A 21246-nucleotide genomic window follows, 5' to 3' on the forward strand; every position below is an offset into this window, starting at 1 on the left:
TCCATCTCTCTCCAGGGCTCCACTGCCCCTTTCTTTTTTTCCAGCCTCTCATCTCCTGATCCTCTCCCTTTTGCAGCCTGGTATCCCTTTTGCCAATCAACTTTCCAGCTCTGAGCTTTATCCCCTCCCCATCCTGTCTTCTCCTATCATGTCGGATGTCTTCACCCCTCCCACTTTCAAATCTCTCACTATCTCTTCTTTCAGTTAGTCCATTTCAGCTGTCCAAGAATCACACTCTAGTAAAGTGGTGATGGAAAGGAATTTAAATGATGGCACCGACTCACTCAGTCTGTAATAAAATCGAGTGCATTGTTTAGAAATGGGGTCAGCGGTGTACCTTTGCATGTGGAGTAACTCTGGGCAAGCGGCCTGCACCTTAGGCTGCGGATGTACGATTCATTCAGTAGGTCACAGAAAGTTTCGAGAAAAGTGGATTTAAGTAATGACTTTCACTGTTAAGAATATTAGACGAGTGAAATTCCTGATTCCAGAAAACATGTGAGCAATGTCAAAGAGCATAGAGGAATGCACATTAACCTTGCAAAGAGATTGGAGCCCATCCACTGTTTCACAGAAGTGCTGAATAATTTCATTTTGGGTTGATGACCCAGTGCCTTGCAACTCATATCTCAAATCCTGATGCAGCAGAGGCAGACGCCAACCAAGTGTATGTGTGTGATGTGAAAGCTCAGATTTTCATTGTCTAAACTCAGGATGTGGCCAACATGGTGGGAATAATTATGTTCGAAAGCAATGACAGGATGTTGTAGCAATATAGCAATCTCATCTCGTTCACAGGGCTAGGGTAGCTGGACTGTCATGTGGAGGGAGCAGCAGTGGCATTGTGCAGTAAAGACTGCATTCATTATCCCACCATTTTCATTCTGCCAGTTGTCTTGTCATTATAAGAAGGGATATCCAAGCCTCACAGGATAATCAGGGGCCCTTCTCATCAGAAATGATGCCAATCTTGAAGGGAGGGTACAGCTCAGAGACAGCGTTTTAGACCGACAATTGCACACCAAAGCCATTTGCAGTCTCCTTCACTAAAGTTCCTTACATTCAGCCCAGCCAGTACTACCGTTGATTTTGCTCTGCATGAATCTCCTCCCAACTTTCTTCAATAATTCCATCAAAGTTTCAAAGGTCTAATTTAATGTCAGAGGAATGCATGCAATATACATCCTGAAATGCTTTGTTAGGAAAAATCCACCAAAACAAAAAAGTGCCCCAGAGAATAAACGACAGTTAAACACGAGAAGACCAAAGTCCCCCTCCCGTGCATAAGCAGTTGCAAGCAATAATCCCCCCTCCCCCAACGACAAAAAAAATAATTTGCGCCGCCACCAAGCAGTCAAGTGTGAGCAAAACAATAGCAAAGACACAGACTTGCAGTTACCCCAAAGACTTCAAGTTTCAGCCAGTCTTCGACATATCGCAGGTTTTCTCTCTTCCTAATAAGGAAGAGGGAGGCGTCTCCATCAGCAGACAACTGTATTTCCTTCCTCACAAACTCTATTTCGTCTCCACATATGTGCGTCAGTATTATTTACTTAAGACGACTTCTGTCAAGGAAATTTTGTTTTCTACCTTCTTACCTATCTTTGGATAAGTAAGTTAGATTTTTATGGTGACGGACTTGTGCTGTTAGCCTCTGTCTGCTCCAGCTGACCACTGGAGCGATTCTGTCGCCATCCACATAGGTAAAGACAATAAGGGTAAAAAAGTGCCAAGATTGGATTGATAAAACCGGTTTGGAATATTTAGTTTGTATTGGTTTGTATTTCATGTTGCAGCTAAACACGTTTTTGTAGAATAGTGAATGAGGATGTGTTTTACCGCTGCAGTTGAACGAATTGGTACTGAAATGGAGGAGCACTCAACCTGGCCAAGCATGCTGCTTCTTTTTCTCTTTCTTCTTGTTCCCCTTCTGCTTCTGAACCACAACCCTCACCACAACTTTCTCTTAGCGTCTAGCTGCTTGACACGGAACTGGTTAACAAATGCAGAACCCCTGGAAAGGGAAGACAGTGAGACACACAGCAGAATTCGGGACATAGAATTATCAAAAAGTACAGCACAGAAACAGACCATTCAGCCCATCGAGGGGGGACCGCACAATTTAAACTTCCTACTCCCATCGACCTGCACCAGGACCATAGCCCTCCATACCTCTACCATCCATGAACCCATCCAAACTTCTCTTAAATATTCAAATTGAGCTTTCATGTACCCCTTGAGCTGGCAGCTCCTTTCCCACTCAAAGAACTTTCTGAGTGATAAAAAGTTTCCCCTCGTGTCCCCCTTCAACAGCTACTGCTGTGTATTGGAGAGCTTCTTCTGGCTGGTGTGGGCAGTAGAATCTTTGTTGCAACTCAACAGTTGCTTGCTCGTTTCCTGTTTTGTCTGGTAGCAATGTGGTATTTGTGTGTGCAGCAATCCCTCTGTTGCAGACTATGTTGTAGGCAGTAACACTTGAACTCCCATAACTGATTTTTGGTTAGTTCTGCTGGTTCAGCTGCAGACTGCATCTGAACATTATGTACAGCCACTAGCTATCTCAAAAGCTCCAGGCACCATTATGTAGTTGTGTCAATTCACTGATTGGTCGTGAACTGTCTGGTCACCAAGAGAGAGTTTATTCCTCTTGGTCAAGTTACACGAATATCAGGGTTTCCCAGCCTTTCATATGCCATAGACGGATCCCATTACACAAGGGGTTTCTGGATGCCCGATTGGCATCTAGAACTTAAATCTGACATCTGCAGAGTTGTGGACTGATCACGCTGCATAGTGAAGAAGCTTGCACAAAGCTATTCATAGTTTTCATTCTTGCTTCTCTGGCATTGGAAACTCACAGCTACGCAGGTGACAGCCAGTGCATTGCCTCTTCTGGTTTGAGCTTCTAATTAAGACTGCAGAATGTGACAGATTTGAGTGAGAGCATCTTTACTGAGCTACCAATGACTGGCAGATGGTTCTTTTACTGATTTTCAGAGAATTGCTCCTGAATATTTTGCGTATAAGAGCCCTTCTTCAAAGGGACTTACCGCACTGTCTCCTGCAGCTTCCTCTCTCATCAAACAGCTTGTTCTTTTCTCTATGCTCTCTGCTCATTCGGCATACAGAAAGAATACCTGCTAATCCAAGCTCCCACCCCCACCCCCATATCTGGGAGAAACTGGTGCCTGCGGAAGACAAAAGCTTCGTGGTTTGGCATATCATTTCCTGGACACTGCCTAAGAGAAAACATTAGACACAACCAAACTTTTGTGGATTTCCAGTTCAGTAATTAGAAAAAAAATCAAATCTCTCAGCGTATTCTCAACTAAGCTGGATTCCTCAAAAAATTTATGAGTATTTCAAGATAGCCTGCTGTGCTAGAAGGTGTAGTGTTATCAGTGCAAGTGTCTTGGGATAAATAGGACTGCATCACCGCACTGCATAGACACTTATCACAATGACGAAAGGATTGAACCTTTGTATCGGTGTCTAAAGGAATGAAAGATTTTATTCCCATTGCACGTCGGGATATTCTGAAATAACTGCCCAATTTTGAAAAGGAAAGTGGGTCCTGAGGAGTCTCGAAGCTGTTGATTGTTTTCTGCTTGCTGTGAATAGGATGTCTCAGGGGTTTGTTTGTTTCTTGATTTCCTCGACTTGGGCTAGTGCACCGAGATTGGTGTGCCTGTGTTTTGTCTTTTGTTTCTGCAGAAACCAGTTCATCCCAGATATGAAGGGGATTCGGAATCATTCTTCTTTTGTGATTAAGAATGAGGTCAGGGCTTGGAGAAAGAGGGCAAGCAACTCAAAGAGGGAGAGGAAGGAATGAACACTAAAGGGCTTTGATAACTGCAAGGAATATACAGAAGCATTTCATCCACCTAAACATCAATAAGAAACAGTGTATCAGATATCTGTGTATCTAGAAATATGTTCTCTCCAAAACCTGCCACCTGTAACAAACAAATATAAAAAGAGTTATTGTGTTCAGTTGGCAGTGAATGGATTGTACTTTTGTCATGCTGCATCTGTATGGAATTTTAATTCCCACATACACTTGAGCACCATTTACTAAACCTCAGGAAGAGATGCTACATACAAAATAAGATAATTCATTTGATATTATTTTAATAAATGGATTCCAGAAAAATAATCTACCTTGAAAACTACACACTTAATTTGTCTTCTTCAATAAATATTAAGAGAGGAAATCGGTTTTGTTTGCAGTTACTTCACTGTATCCTTACTGAATATAACTGTGTTAAGATTTACAGCTCAGATTTATGGTCGAATAAATAGAGAATACCACAGTAATTTGTTGATCATGTCTTGTTTTAAAATATCGAAAACAAAATATCTTTTGAGCTATTATGCTTTTTAGAAATTCTCTAGCTTGATTACCCCTGATTTTGAACGCTGGAAGTTATGCTGAATTAGATGTTACAAACTTCTCAATGCAAATGATCAGCACACTCTTCATGTATGTAATTATTGATACCTCTATGAATACTGCCTTGCTCTTAGACAAGGTCATTTGCAGAGTGCTTCTTTCATTCAAATATGTGTCAAGTGGAAATGTCTTTCCTCGGGTCAGTGCCAGTTAATCAATAACAATATCTTACTATTAAAATTCCCTGGGACAAAAGGGTTAAGGTAAGGTGCCGATAGCATCTTACATTTCACATCGTTGTCGTCCTTCAGTTTCCCATCATTGTGATTGAATGAAAGGAATGTAAAACTGACATGTATCACCCTCATCTTTTTGGGTAACACTATCATGCTCGCTGATGATTCTCTGATTTCTATTAACGTCGTTTGACAAATGTGTTCGTTAATACCCTCAATATGCATGCAAAGATAATGTACTGACTTCTCATTTCATTCAAGTATCATTATTTGAAATGACTGCCTTACATTGTGAATCCATGAATGAGACAAAGTCTACAGGATAGATCTTGGCACTGTGGTATGAAAATTACACTATTTTCTGGTTAGGAGACGCAGATGCATCACAGCGATGCAGCCCTTGACTAGTGATCGTATTTGGCTTAGTGATAGATCTATCAGGCAAACCTGCTTCGTCAGCATGGTGATGTACATAATTGAACAATAATTCAGTGAGCAGGAATGGATCTAATGGCAAACTGAAATGCTGACATAAATCCAGGAACTAGTAACCAACTAAAGGAAATGGGTGAGTTTCAAATCTGCATTGAAATGTTGAGAAAGGTAGATTATACAGTATATTCAACTGAAGATTTTTCAGTTACACGTTCTAACTAATTATTCGCCACTTGGTTTTTCATTACTTGGTAAAAATAAAATCTTCCCTTACAGTTTGCAAAGCGAAGGAACGTTGTTAATAACAATGATCGGTTGCATTGAAGCACACTTGTGCTTTTCAGTAAATTATCTCATTGGATGCACAGAGAACATAATTGTATTCAGGAAGTTTTATTTAATAAATGATGCATCAATGACAAATTACAAGAATCCAAAAAATGAAACAGATTATTCATGACATCGTAGTTATTGATAGGAAAATATCAAATGTAGGAATAGCAAAATTATAATGATAAATATGTGAATTCACATTATATGCCTGCAGTTTTCTTAATAATTGGTCACTGTCTTGTGCACTAACTATGAGACTGACATAAATCTGCATATACAATATTTATGAGTGTTAAGAACAAGAATATAGACATATATTTATACGGAACAAAAAAACTGATGTGCGTGTGTTGCACATGATGTATAGTTATTTATATTAATCAGTGCTAATCGTTGCATTACTGTGCAACAGAATTTAGAAACAACAGCATGTGAAACGTGAAAGTTATTCACTGGAAGTTCAATATGCTAGAATTTCCTATTTCCAGCAAAGTGATATGGACAGTCCACAGTGCCTTTATGTACAGCAAATGAGATTGGCCAAAACTGGCATTGTAGTTGATATGAGTAGACATTGCTTGCAATATTCTCATGCACATATTAATTGGGTAACACACCACATGTGCTCATGCAGTGCTAAAACTGGGATGCAGTTCCTTTATTTTACAATCAGGATTTTTTTAATGCATTGGAGGAAATAGCAGTATTGTTCTTTTTTCAGTGGAGTGAAAGTTTTGCTGGCATTCACTGTTAATCCCTCATGATTCTGGGTAGACTGGTGGCTATGGGTCAAAATGCATTGAGATATGGGCGCTGAGTGCATCTAATTTCGTGTGAGGCGACATGTCACCATCTCCTACAACTGTTCCCTACACTTTGAATCGTGGCGTAACGAATCATATGTATGTAGGAGCTCAGATTGCGCAGCGTGCAGCACAGTTCCAAATGGCAACACGGCTGTTCGCACAATGGGCACTCTTGCAAATATACAATCGGTGACAACACGCAGCACAAAATATATATCAAGATTGTAGTGTTCTCTCACAGGGGTAAACACTCTGAACTAAACACCAAGTATAAACCGAAGTCAAATGAGGCGCGATCCCAGTAAGATTGCGACCTTCTCCTTCCGGAAGCGCAGCCGGACCCCAAGAAGGGTATTGTTGAGATCGGGGCCTGTGAGGAGCACGTCATTAAGGGAGGTACCAGCGCACTGAGAACTGGAGTCAAAGACCACCCTGATCTGATTGGGCTTTCGTGGGTGGTAAACCTCAAACGTTGGGAGGTACCAGCACTCCTCAGTGGCGGTGCTACCTCGGCCTTTCCATTAGCGAAGATCTTCTCCATGAATGCTATCTATTGTTGCTGCACCTCAAGTTTCCTTTTCAGGGTTCGTTGCAAAGATCTGAACAGCTTGACTGACTGTTCTTCGTTGCTTGGGAAGCGCTGTCCTGGTTCTCTGAAAGGGAGTCGGGCAACTCAGTTGTTTGTTTCGTCTCTGAACACCTGGGGTCCATTATTTTTAAGAAGATGTCGTCTTGTGCAGATGGAGCAAGTTTATTATCATGCTCAGTTTGAGCGAAGACTAACTATCCCAGTGTCTTGTCGGTTACTTTACCACCCTTGTGAAAGCCTTGTCGTGCTTTCTGCATGCACATGAAGCTTCTGTGGGGTTGAAAAATTCAATGGCGGTCACTCTCCAGCATGTTGGTCTTGAGTGTGTTAACTATTGGTCTGTATACATTGCCAAGGCACACCTCTCCTATCACCACCCAGCCCAGATCCAGGCTTTGGGCAAAGGAGGTGTCGTGTGGTCCATTGACCTGCTGCCTGAACTTGTGCACCGGAGAACGTCTCTTCCGAGTAGCAGGAGTATTTCTGATTTTGGATCCAGTTCTGGCATGTGCCTGGCGATGGGGTGGAGATGCGGTTGGTGTCGCACTGCGCTTGGCGTCGGGATCTCGGTGCGGTTATTCAAAATTTCATTGCTCTCTAAGAGTGGAGGGAGACAGATGACAACTTTACCATCCAGCGACTCGAGCTGGAAGCCCTCTGCCTTCCTGCCATATGTTCCTACGCTGCCTGAGCAAATTCTAAGGTAGTATGGGAACTGAACACTCTCAATGTTGAAGAAGTCAAAGAACTCTGGTCTGTCATTGTTGGATCAGATGTAGTGAATACAGAAGCTCTGTAATCTCATTCGTTTGCACTGATTGGACGATCCTGCATGCGGCGATTGAATTACTTTGCTTCATACTGCCGTGAGCTTCGATAAGAGCTGCTTTACCTTGTGACGGACTGCATCAATTTGATGCACACACAGAATGCTGGAGGATCTCAGCACGTCAGTCAGCTTTTATCGAAATGAATAAACATTTGCCCTTTAGACCGCGACCCAGTTTTGGGCTGCAAAAATGATGGGGGAAGATGTCAGAACAAGAGGATTGGGTGGAGGGGGAAGAGGACAACCAGGAATGCCGGACCACTCAGTAGGTGAGGCAACATCTATGGAAATGAATACGGAGCTGAGGTTCAGCCAAAAAGAATATGAGCAGAATTAGGCCGTTCGGCCCATTGAGTCTATCCGCCATTCCATCATGTCTGATCACGGATCCCACTCAAACCTATACACCTGCATTCTGGCCATATGATTTGATGTTTTGACCAAGCAGGGAAGGATTAGCTTCCATCTCAAATATACCCACGGACTTGGCCTCCCCCGCCCTCCTGTTCCAGATACGTCCGTCGGATGAAAGATCCTCTACATATCCAGCCTATCCACTCCTTTCAACATTCGGCAGGTTTCAATGAGATCGCCACGCATTCTTTTAAGTTCTAGTGATTTCCGGCCCAAAGTTGCCAAACTCTCCTCGAATGTTAACCTCTTCATTCCCGGAATCATGCTTGTGAACCGAGGCAGTACAGGAGAAGAGGTTAGAGTGGGGAAACGAAGCGGGACGGGCAGGCAGATGGGAAAATAATGGAATTTAGAGATATTTAAGTTCCCGCCTTATGATTGGTCGTTGCTTAGACGGAATAAAAGGTGTTCCTCCTCCAACCTGAAAGTGACCTTATCCTGGCAGAGGCGGAGATTATGTAAAAATGTGTCGGGCTGGGGATCGGGGTAAAAATAGAAATATTTAGCAATGATTCTTTGGAAATGAATAAATAGTTGACTGTTCGGGCCGCGACCCGTCAACAGAGCTGGACATTAAGAGGGAAGATGCCGGAATAAAATCGTTGGGGAAGCGGGAGGGAGGAACGTTAGAAGGTGATACGTGAAGCCAGATGGTTGGGTAAGAAGGACAAACTAAGTGATTGGAAAGTGATGTGAAGAAGGCACAGAGCTGCGGAAGAATGAATCAGATATGAGAGGAGAGTGGATCATGGGAGAAAGGGAAGTAGGGTGGTGCATTAGGCGGAAATAGTAGGTAAATGACGAGGAGATTAAAATGTCAGAGTGGAAAATGAGGAAAATGGAAACAGGAGGATGAAACACTGGAAAATAGAGACATCCATGTTTGTGCCATACAATTTGAGGATACCACGGCGGAATATGTGCGGTTACCCCTGCCGTCTGTGAGTGGCCTCATCGAGGCACCAGAGGAGCTCATATACCGACATGTCGCACCGGGATTGGGGATTTGAATTGAAATGACTGGACACGGGAAATTCCGCTTCTGTTCATGGAGCTCAATTACTTGATGGAGCTTTAATTGACTTGAAGAAGGTTCGCGGCCCGAAAGGCCGACTGTTCCGTCATTTCAAAAGATGTTAGCTGACCTGTTGAGTTCTTCTGGAATTTTCTCCGTGCTCTCATTAATTTGATTAGTGATATGCGTGCGTTCAGCATCTTTGCAAGCCTGGATACGATATTAGTTTTGGGCTTTTCACTACAGTACAGTAACGGACAAACAACATATTCATGCTTATATTTCTGTTGCTGTGATCTATAATGGAGACAACTTCCAGTGTGAAGCAGAACAGCCCATTGTCAGGACAGCATTGGTCCATGGTGACAAAGTCTATGGAGTCTAGGAATCGACAAGTTCAATAATAATAATGATGAATCTGAGAAGACGGCCTGACAATGTTTCGCAACAACATTCAGTGAATTTTTGGATTGTTATTTCTTCATCATTGAAATTTTGCAATTTCGTGCCAAACTATCCATACCCCATCACCATTGTGATTTTACTTTGAGTTACATCATGTTTATTTTTAACCCAAGTGTTGGAAGACACGTCAGCCTGTGTAGCATTGATTATTCAGTGTGCAGGAGCGAGTATAAATGAATGATTTATCAGCTCAGAGCTTCTTCAGCGAGATTGCGAGCAGCTGTACGACGTTGAATCTCACTCAGCATGCTTGAAGCATTTTATATTGTGAGAAAGAAATGGTACATGATTATTGCTGTTATTGGTGTTCCCGGTATGATCATCGGCTAACTAACATTTGTAGTTCTATGTGCGCGGCCTTTGGACTCGTTCAGTTACCGACAACGTTGTGATTCCGGTGTATCAGTGAGTGCGGTGCAGACGGTATGACAAAACTGCCAGTTCGTTCACAAGTTCCCTTGCAGTTTAACCTGTGGATTCGGATGAAAATAAACCGGCAGTTGAAACAGATGTCGTGTGGAAGATCGGGGAGACGGATTCATTTTGTTGATTCATGTCACAAATTCATGTTTTGATTTTTCAAAAGGCAAAGCCATTTTCAAAGTAAACGCCGATAATCCAGGACTCTCGGCACCTTCACAGGTTACTTGGTGTTATTCCGTATCAATAGCTTATCGTGCTCTAAACTTCGGTGACTCTCCGGGGAGAGTTATGAACATCACTTCCGTGTTACACTACGAGTACCGCAATTGTAAATAAGGGTCTGTGTGCGTTTTAGTGTACCGTAGTTGGTTTTCACGCCCCATTGTCCGTGAAGTGACGAGAGAATTAAGAGCCAAGCAAACGGTGTCTCATAAGTATCAGGCCGGGTAAGGTTTATGCGCTATCCAGCTCTGGAACAAGAAGCATCGAAGCATTTTGAATAATGATGCAGCAATTTGGAGGAAACCCACCCCCTCCACAAAAAAAGTAGATTATTTGAGGTATCCATATTGTCGTTTCTGTGGAAGTGGGATCGTTTAAGAACTACCGTCCAAAATATCAGAAACATTCAGTATGGTCAGGCAAAGTCTTTAAAAGCGAAAATTGAAATTTTCTAGTCCAATTCCTTGTCATAGGGAGAAGGAAACGCCGTCAAGGCTAGTTGGAGATTTTAAAGGAAGCGAGCCAAGCAAGGCTCCGGTACCCAGATGGCGAAGTGGAGGTGGGAAGGACGAAGTCGTGCGAACGGGGGGAGTAAATTTGAATCGGCGATCAGTTGACAATGTCTCCTTCCCGATCACTCATCTCTACTGGTACCGAGTACCGTACCCTTTGCAAGCGAGTGAGACATTTGCGACTATATTTATACATTTTAAACTTCCTGAAATGAGTTGTCTGCAAAGTTAGATTGTTCTCAATTTCTAGCTTATCTCTGTTCAGCAACGCACCGAGCGGCGAGACAGTAATTCACTCATTCCTTTTTGCTGCCCACCCCCCCCCCGTGAATTTAGTGGCGATTGTGATCCTGTCCCGAGGAAAGTGCGGAATCTCCAGCTATACTACTCGCTACTTGGTGGCCATGGCAACGGCGGATCTACTAACCATAACTTTTGATGTTATACTGTGGCAAATCAGTTATTATTACTTCCCCGGAACGTTCCTCGACATCACCCCGGTATGCAGTCCGATCTCTGTCCTGGGAGAGGCAGCCACAGACTGTTCTGTCTGGTTCACGGTCACCTTCACATTCGATCGGTTTGTCGCCATCTGTTGTCAGAATCGGAAAACAAAGAATTGGACCGAGAAAACTGTGGCTGTTGTTCTGACAACAAACGGCATTCTGTTCTGTTTTCATAATGTTCCAATCTTCTTTATCTATAATCGTGAAAATGTGATTGACAATATACCCCGGGACTGTATTCCAAAGCCTGGGTACTATACGGAACCCGGGTGGGTGAGATATAGATTGTTTTCTATCATTCTGACACCGTTACTACCGTTCGTGTTAATGCTGCTGTTCAACGCTCTGACAGTCAGACACATTTTAGTGACTAGTCGCGTCCGTAAGGGGCTGAGGGGTCAGACCAAGGCGGAGAACCGCAGTGATCCGGAGATGGAGAGCAGGAGGAGGTCTATGATCTTACTTCTCACCATCTCCGGAAGCTTCATCATCCTGTGGTCGTGAGTGTTGCTGAATTCCTTTACTATATCATTGCCAAATTGGATCAAAATTAAAGAGATTCTGAATTAATATTTTAACATCGGGATACATGCTGATTATATTAAGTTGCTGCACAAACACATTTATTTATGGGGTAACTCAGTACAAGTTCAGAGAGCAATTCATCAGCGCAGTGGAATGTCCGCTCACGTCAATTATTCAACCAGTTAATAAACAACAATAAAATTTATTTCTTTTAAAGTAAATGGGCTGTTAAATCCAATCAAACGTAAGAGACTTTTATGCAAAATGAAAAGAAAGAACAAGCCCATGTATCATATTTATAGGAAATTCATTTAAGTGATAATGAACATAAAAACTAAAGAGAATGGGTTTCACTAATCTGTTTTTCTCCTCATATAAACCAGGAACATAGGACAGGTGTTGCTATTCTTATCTCAAGTAAGCTAATTTTTTTAAAAAAAAAGTGTTCGAAATGGGAAATAAAGTGGGCAGATATATTCTGGCAAGGGGGAAAATAGACGGCAATTCAGTTACTCTATTGAATATATACGCACTCCCAGGAAGTGATATTGGATTCTTTCAGAAAATTACAGATATTATGGTAACGGAAACAGAAGGTCTCCTGATATGTGGGGGAGACTTAAATTTACAAATACAACCAAACTTAGACTCTTCCAATAGAAAAACCTATGAAACAAAATATTTACATAGGAATGTTAATTCACGTTTTGAAGATGTTGGTTTAATTGATATATCGAGGGATTTTTTCCCTGACAGAAGGGATTTCACTCACTATTCTGCTCCCCATTCTGTATATACAAGAGTACACTATTTCATAACATTTGGAAAAGACAAAGACACAATAAACACATGTGGAATTGGGACAATAGATGCAAGCGACCATGCACCTATACATTTATATGTTGATTCTGACCTACAACTAAACAATGCTATTTGGAAACTAAATTTATGTCTACTCAATGATCCGTACTTTAGGGAACAAATTAAAAGAAAAAAAATGGTATCTACTTAGAATTTAATTATAATGGAGAGGTTTCACCTCCCATTTTATGGGATACTCTGAAGGAGGTCTTAAGAGGGGAAAAAAACGGAATAAAACATTAGAGTGATTACAAAATGGGCTGCAGAAACTAGAGAAACAAATTGAATTTAGCACAGGATACATTATGGGGAATTACAAGAATTAGGAATGAAATAAATAATTTGGCTATGCAAGAAATCAGGAAAAACTTTATGTTTCTGAAACAGAGACGTTATGTAACCGAATCGAAATCTGTGAAAATACTGGCGTGTAAAATGAAGAAAAAAGATAGCAGAAAATACAATTCATAGAATTATGGACCAATGATAAAAAATGATAAAAAAATGATAAAACGCAAATTATAAAAAAAAACTAAGCAAAGTGAAATTCAAGAAGCTTTTAAAGTGTTTTACTTAACTCTATATTCCGAAGTTCCAAGGGAAAGCAGAACCCAAATTGACACCTTCTTGATTTCTCTAGAGTCGCCCACTTTAAGCAAAGAACAAAATAGAACGATGACAACTGACATAACTGAACTTGAATTAAAAAGCTGCAATTAGTAGGCTTAAATTTAGAAAGTCACCAGGTTCAGATGGGTATACGGCAGAGTGATACAGCGAAATTTAAAATGAGTTAGTTCCTGTTTTACTCCCCACAATAAAATGCAAATCATTATCCTATTTTTTGGGACTGCCCTGTTATCAAATACTATTGGAGTGGGATGCACTATGCTCTAAAAGACATCTTTAAATGTGAAATACCCTTTGAGAGTAAGACCGTATGTTTTGGATATATACCTCAAGAATGGTTGAAAAGTGATAAATATTTAATGAATATACTGTTGGTGGCTGGTAGAAAGACTCTTACTAGGAAATGGTTATCAACGGAGAGCCCATCTTTAAATACATGGATGGAATTTAGAATGGACATTTACGAAATGGAGATGATAACAGCATCTGTTAATCATAAGCTGGAACAATTTCATTTATACTGGGAAAAATAGTTTAACTACATAATGCCTCATAGGCCTGATTTCATTCTCACAAATTAGTGAATATGTTGTAAAAAAAAAAGATCGCTCCCCACTTGTACATTGTTCTTTCCTTTTGCTGTTTTTTTTTTCCTTTCCACTCTTTACTATAAGTGCATACCTCAGATAAATACTTTGTTGATACATATGATTATATGATATATATGTACAGTGTCTGAAGTACATCTTATGGAAATGTTTGTTTGATAATGAACTTCAATAAAAAATTAAAAAAAAAACAACTTATCTAAGTTCTTCTCGGAGGAGGTCGCGGTGATTTCCACCTTGACACTAGAGAACTGGCTGTCCTTGGAGGACGTGGCCGTGGGGAGAATGAAAATGGTTCAGAGCCCAAGAGAGCCACAGCACGGGCAGCCCCCGACGTGCAATTCCTACCAGTGACAAAGTTCACACAACCGTTATTCTTATTTCACCTTTTTCTCGCTCTTGTCATCGCCAACCCAATTTCGACCCTGAATCCCGCCAACCACTTCAGGCGGAATACGACCAGTCAGAAGCCCTTCGGGGGGAGTTTCCACGGTTGCCCCAGTAGGAAAGGGGGAGTGTCGGGAAAAGCAGAGGAGACCCAGTGAGGGAACAGCCTGGAATCTCCGGGAAAACATGTTTCCAGCGATGTGCTACGGGACCTCCGAGAGGAGAAGACCCTATCCCAGAAGGATTGGTGGGACCGCGATCTAGCGTGCCAATCCGATTGGAGGGTATGCAAAAGCCATACGCGACACGGGGGTCACAGGTCTCGCTATTGTACCGGTCATTCCACGATCAGTATTTGTCGCATTTACCTTTGACGCCCTTCAGTGCCTTGGAAACATGGGGTGTCAGTGCTGGTGATCACCCATACCAGGGTTAATTGTCCGTTTGGCTGGAGTTCCTCGAAGCCAAGGTGGGAATGTCTGAAGCTCATGAGCTGCAGATATAATATAGTTTCCAGAGGGTTTCCCCGAGAGCCTAAAATTATTTCATGCGTTGTTCCAGGGCAAAAAAATAAGTTGATACTCAACTACTGTAAACTCAACGCATACAAGCCCTCACAGATTGACTCTGTCAATCTCTGTCAAACTCCTCTTATGTGTAGCCTCCGTGCCCCCAATTTACCCCCATTCGCCTCGGGTCAACCGCCCTCGCCCGCCAACAGTGCAATTGCAATAATGTGGTGCCCTGGCCCCAGTATACGCTCACGGCACAGATATCAGACAATTAATAAATGTAAAATAAAAATTAATGTAATTTTATAGCTTTTACTTTATGATGGATCAGGTGAAACACATAATCGAAAGCCGCAAAATCAGTAAGTTTATTAGCTTGTGCACATAATAATTTAATACTTTGGAGCTCACGCCTCCGGTTCCATCCACAATGTTATTCGGAGTACTTGGCCACCGTAAGAACCGCCAACGTCCAGTATCTGCCGCCCAGGGACCGCTGTCCGCTCCTCACACGTCCGACCTCCTCGCTTGCCTCCCGAAAAGACCGCGAACTCCCGCTCCGCTCACACATACGAGATAGCATAAAAGTTCTCCATTGGTTAGTTCCCCCCATATCTGCAGTTATAACTCAAACATTCCAGCTACAGAAACCCAAAACAGCATTAGGTAACGTTGCAGAGAACCCATTTCATTATAACAATAGAGGGAAGCCATTTTGTTACCCTGAGCAGTTAACACAACAGTTAATGGTAATGCGACCCTACAGCCTCTCCATACCGAATTTAGTCATGACCTGATGACGCTCAGCAAATTTGCCAAACCTTCCTACAAAACCCAACCCAGCTGCAGAGAGCAGAGACATAACTCCTCAAAACACTGGAGATCACACCCTGTCCCCAAGGTGCTACATTGGCAACCTATCTGGGGGAGGTGGTGTGGCCGCCTACTACTCTATGACATGGACACTCCCTCTTCTAATTCCGCCTGCTCGGACATTACAGGAGACTCATGGAAACAACCCTCCACACCATGTTACTCCGCTCTGTCACTACGCAAATGCTGCCCAATTTCTCACCTTCATCTTTCTCTGACATTTCATTTATTTCCCTCTCTTCATCGACACTCACCCTCTCCTCTCAATTTACATCTCCCCCCTACATCTACTCACTCTTTCCAATCTATCTCTTCTCTCTATCTCCACACGTTAACTCACCGTTCTTTACCATTCATTATTCTGCAAATCTCCATCAGCAACGCCCGCAGCGAGACATTCTTATAGAAACGTAGAAAACCTACAGCACAATACAGGCTTTTCGCCCACAAAGTTGTGCCGAACATGTCCCTACCATAGAATTTACTGGGCTTACATATCCCTCTAATTTACTAAGCTCCAAGTACCTATCTAAATGCTTCGTAAAATCCTCTATCGTTTCTGACACCACCACCATTGCCGGTAGCCCATTCCACACACTCACCACTCTCTGCGTAAAAAAAACCTTACCCTTGATATCTCCTCTGTACCTGTTCCCCAGCATCTTAACCCTGTGTCTTTTTGTGGCAACCATTTCACCCCTGGGAAGAAAGCCTCTGACTATACACACGATCACTGCCTCCCATCATCTTTTACACCTCTATCAGATCAACTCTCATCCTAAGTCGCTCCAAGGAAAAAAGGACGTATTCACTCACCTTATTCTCATAAGGCATGTTCCCAATCCATAAAACATCCTTCTAAATCTTCCCTGCACTCGGTCCATGACTTCCACTTCCGTCCTGTAGTGAGGCGATCAGAACTGAGCACAGTACTCAAGTGGGGTCTGACAAGGGTCCTATATCGCTGAACATTATCTCTCGGCTCCTAAATACAATTCCAGAATTGATGAAGGCCAATGCAGCGTACGTCATCTTAACCACGGATCAACCTGCAGCTACTTTGAGCGTCCTGTGGACTCGAACCCCAAGATCTGCCTAATCCTCTACATTACGAAGAGTCTTACCATTAATAATATATTCTGCCATCATATTTGACCTACCAAAATGAACCATTTCACACTTCACACTTATCTTGGTCGAACTCCATCTGCTACTTTTCAGCCCAGTTTTGCATCCTATCAGTGCCGCGCTGTAACCTTTAACAACCCTCCACACTATCCACAGCACCTCCAACATTTTTGTTATCAGCAAACTTTCTAACCCGTCACTCCACTTCCTCATCCAGGTCGTTTATTAAAAAATCGCGAAGAGTAAAATCCCAGAAGAGAACCCTGAGACACCCGACTGGTGCCCGACCTAGATACAGAATATGACCCGTCTACAACCACACTTTGCTTTCTATGGGCAAGCCAATTCTGGATCCACAAAGCAATGTCCCTTTGGATCGCATGTCTCTTTACTTTCTCGATAAGCATTGCATGGGGAACCTTATCAAATGCCTTGCTGAATTCCATATACAATACATCTACTGCTCTTCCTTCATCAATGCGACTAGGCACGTCCTCAGCAAAGTCAATCAGGCTCGTAAGACAAGACCTGCCATTGACAAAGCCAAGCTGACTACTCCTGATCGTATTATACTTCTCCAAATGTTCATACGTCCTGCCTCTCTGTATCTTCTCAATCAACTTACTAACCACTGAGGTGAGACTCATTGGTCTATAATTTCCTGGTCGACCTCTGCTCCCCTTCTTGAATAAAGGAGCAAAATCAGCAGCCCTCCAACTCTCTGGAACCTCTCCCGTCCGCATTGAGGACGCAAAGATCATCACTAGAGGCTCAGTAATCCCTTCCATCGCCTCACACGTTAGCCTGGGGTGCCTCTCATCTTGTCCTGGCGTCTTATCCAACTTGATGCTTTATAAAAGATCCAGCTCATCCTCTTTCTTAATATCTGCTATTTCCTCCGGTTCTATACACACTTTCCCACTGTCACCTTCATACGTCCTATTCTTTCACATCTTATACTCTTGCTCTTCACATACTTTTCCAATGTGTTACCTCTGCCTATCTCTCAATCTCTTCATTTCTGCCTTCTCAATCATTTCTTCCTTCTCGACTCTCTAGATTCCTCCGTATTCTCATCACTTTAACACACGTATATTCTCTTCCTCTTTCCACTTCTCCCATCCATCACTACTCCAATCCTCCCAAATTTCACTTCCATCTCTCTCTATCACTCCACTCCACTCTATCCCCTCCCCCTTACTCAACTCTCTCTTTCTCTCTTCACCGCATCCTTCCATCTCTCCTATTCTTCCCCTCTCCCATCCACCCCACTCCATCACGTTCATCTCTAACATCTATACTCTCCTGCAACTTATCGTTCCTACCAGTTCTCTCCACTCATAATGATCTTCTGTCTGAACCACTCCCTTCCTCCAAGCGCTCATTCCTCCAACACTTTCTCTATTCCCACTCCTCTACACTCTCTTTTCAACATGCATTTCTGTCCCCAACTTTCCTCTACACCCAGGCCACTTTCCTCCCACTAGCCCATCTTTATAACCTCACTCTTTCTGCCCACGTTCTCTGCTTCATCCCCCATCTCTCCAGCCGTCTCTCTCTTTTCCTCCAATTTCTCTGCAAAATGCCCAGTCCGCCTAACGTCCTCTCTCTCCATTTACCTATCTTTCCCACTCTTGCGCCGCCATCTATTTATAGTTCTCTCGCTCCATCTATTTAACACCCACTCAGCCATTCCTCGTCACTCACAGAACTTCATCCGTATATATTTCTCTCCAACCCGACAATCCATCGACTTTCTATCATTCCGTTTTCGCTTTCGTTCATATCACTTCCTCTTCTGTCCCTCTCTCTCTGTTCATCTCTCGTTCTCCGTCCCTCCTATCACCACTGTCCTCCTCCAAAAAACTTCTCCATCCGTTTTTCTTCATCTTTTCCCTCGATCATCACTCTCATCCCCCCCAAGAATTTTCGCTCCTCCATCACTTCTCCCTTCGATCGTATTCTCTCCTGTCTATCTCTCTCTATCTCTTCAATTCCCTTCTCGTCTTCCCCAAATTCTCACCTTCAGCTAACTGTCTCTCTCACCATCTGTTCACTCTAACCATTCTCCCTTCCTCTAAACTCTCTCCTCTTTACGCTTTTTTATAGAAATGTCCCTTGCATCTCACCTCCGCCCTGGATTATGTTCAAGCTTGAGGCGAACCTGTTATCTCTGCCTCCCGGTTGTGATAAAACTGCCTATCATTACAGTGTATTTTCGTCTGTATGAACCACTCCTGTTCCCGTCATAACCCGTCCTTTGCAACAACCTCTTTCTCTCCTCTTTCTCTTCCTGCAGATTTACCTTTTCGCTATTAAGTGTTTAACCGATGACGACAAAGTATAATTATCTTTACTTGTAACTGTGAGGGACAAAGTGGGGGAGAGTCAGAGAGAAAGATGGACAGATAGGAAGAGTGAGAGTGAGAATTGAGAGAGATCAGGAATGGGGTATGTTAATACGAAGAAGGAGGTGCTGTTGGGCCAAAGATCATTCAGGTAGTTAGTCCTTTGGGGAATTCAGTCTATTGGGGACACAGAACACATAAATGCAAATATGCAGTTTATATTATTATCAGGGTCAGTACACACATAGTGAACTGAGTGGACTGTTCCTGTTCTGTACAGGGCACTGTATACTTGTCAATGATTTGATGCTTTGAGAGCTAAGAACCCAATGGGCAAGTGCGGAAATGTATATTTCTACACTAATTGTGCTGAACATCTGGGACACTGCACCTGCCTGGAGTGGTGGGAACAACCGATCAGAGTGTTCAAAGAGTAAAAGAACAAAATAATTAACCAGCATAGTTGTGGGAAGAGGGTGGTGAATGGAAGAGTATGAATATTGTACAAGGTAAGTTTGCACAATGAGAACACACCTTCGTAAAAACACTGGTACTGTATTCCAAGCCCATTAAGATGCCAGAACAGAGCTCTGGATAATGAGGGCACAATTCAGTACAAGGACAGAAATTTATGAAAATCGAACACTGATGAAACAGAAGAGGACAATTCCAGTTTTGCACTGTAAAACTGACATGAATATCACCAGCACACTATGGTAAGGGCTCAGGCTCAGCATGCCTTAAGGAGATAAGCTTTTGCAACTGCGAGACCCTCCACTATCTTCACAGCCACGAAACAGTTCTGGAATGCAAAGATTCGTATTGTGCACCGACGCTCATTCAGCTTTGACCTGGGTAATCAGAGCCCTGAACATTCCCGGCAATGGAAAAAAACGAACAATAATACCAAGCTCACCTAGTCCTACACTCTATGAGAAGCCCAGTTAGCTGACTTAACATATCACCAAAATCGAGGAACACAGATCTCAATAAACCCAGCACTGCTCTGTGGTGTCACAGATTTCCAGCATCATCTATTTGCTGTGCGGAGAAAGACACGAACAACTCCACATTGCACTGTGAAGACATAGCTCAACACAGACCATACTCAGGCCGCTGAGACCACCGAGCACCTGCAACACTGGAAGAACACAGACCTGTACACTACCCAGTACAGCTCCGGCACTGTATTACAGGGTCAAACACTGCTGCCGCTCAGCATGTTGAGGAAAAGGAGGGTTTACCTATGGTACAAACATAGCTTGCATACGAGGCTATACAAGAACAGTCTGCAAGGACAAGGAACTTTGCAATATCACAACCTTCACTACCAGGGATCAGTACATGTAACTGTGCACGCCCAAGACACTGCGCCGAAGTTAAACACTGGTACAAACGCAAACCTTCAATTGTTGTGACCTATTTAACCCTGACACTGAAGTGCAATTCATGATCACTGTCATTAACTTCCCTCCCATTGGGCATTTTTCAAGATGTAACGGAGAGTTGATAAAGGTGAACCTTGAAATGCTCCGTGCTTCAATTTCCAAATGTTTTTTAAAAAAAGGCAGGAGGAGAACGAGGAACACAAATGTCGAGAGTCTATGGAAGTTGTAAAAACACCAAATTGGTGTGTGACTAATTTCCTGAAAATTGACTGGGTTTCTTAATGTACAGGCTTTAAGGATCTGAAATTGTTCGCCGTATCTTAGAAAGGTTTGCCAGCATTTACAGATTATATATGTCATTTTGTGCAAATTTTGCATATCATCCTGACGGGTCGGCTCATGGTCCGGTTTGGAAATAACAATGCTCGTGAGTGGAATGGACAAGGAATAGCTTTTGATGCCGCCAGCCCATCAAAAGTACAGATCACCCGACCACAGAGTACATCTACAGAGAGTGTGCCACTGGAAATCAGCGTGCACAATTAAATGCCCTTATTGTAAAAATGGTTAACAATAGTGCATAATGGGATACTTGAGAACCCTGGAACCAGCTAAATTTAAGACTGCTTATGCATGCCGAGACTAACGTCGAATGATTGAGTAGTGCCAGGAATTCAAATACACAAGACATAAACTCTCCTGGAACCTAAGCAGAAGATGCGTCTGGAGTGAATCCACAGCCCTGATAACACATAACACAGCCCTGCTTACTCATACAACCCTTTTTAAACAATGGAACTACATAAGC

This window comes from Hypanus sabinus, unplaced genomic scaffold (genome assembly GCF_030144855.1).
Source record: "Hypanus sabinus isolate sHypSab1 unplaced genomic scaffold, sHypSab1.hap1 scaffold_378, whole genome shotgun sequence".
Classification (NCBI taxonomy): domain Eukaryota; kingdom Metazoa; phylum Chordata; class Chondrichthyes; order Myliobatiformes; family Dasyatidae; genus Hypanus; species Hypanus sabinus.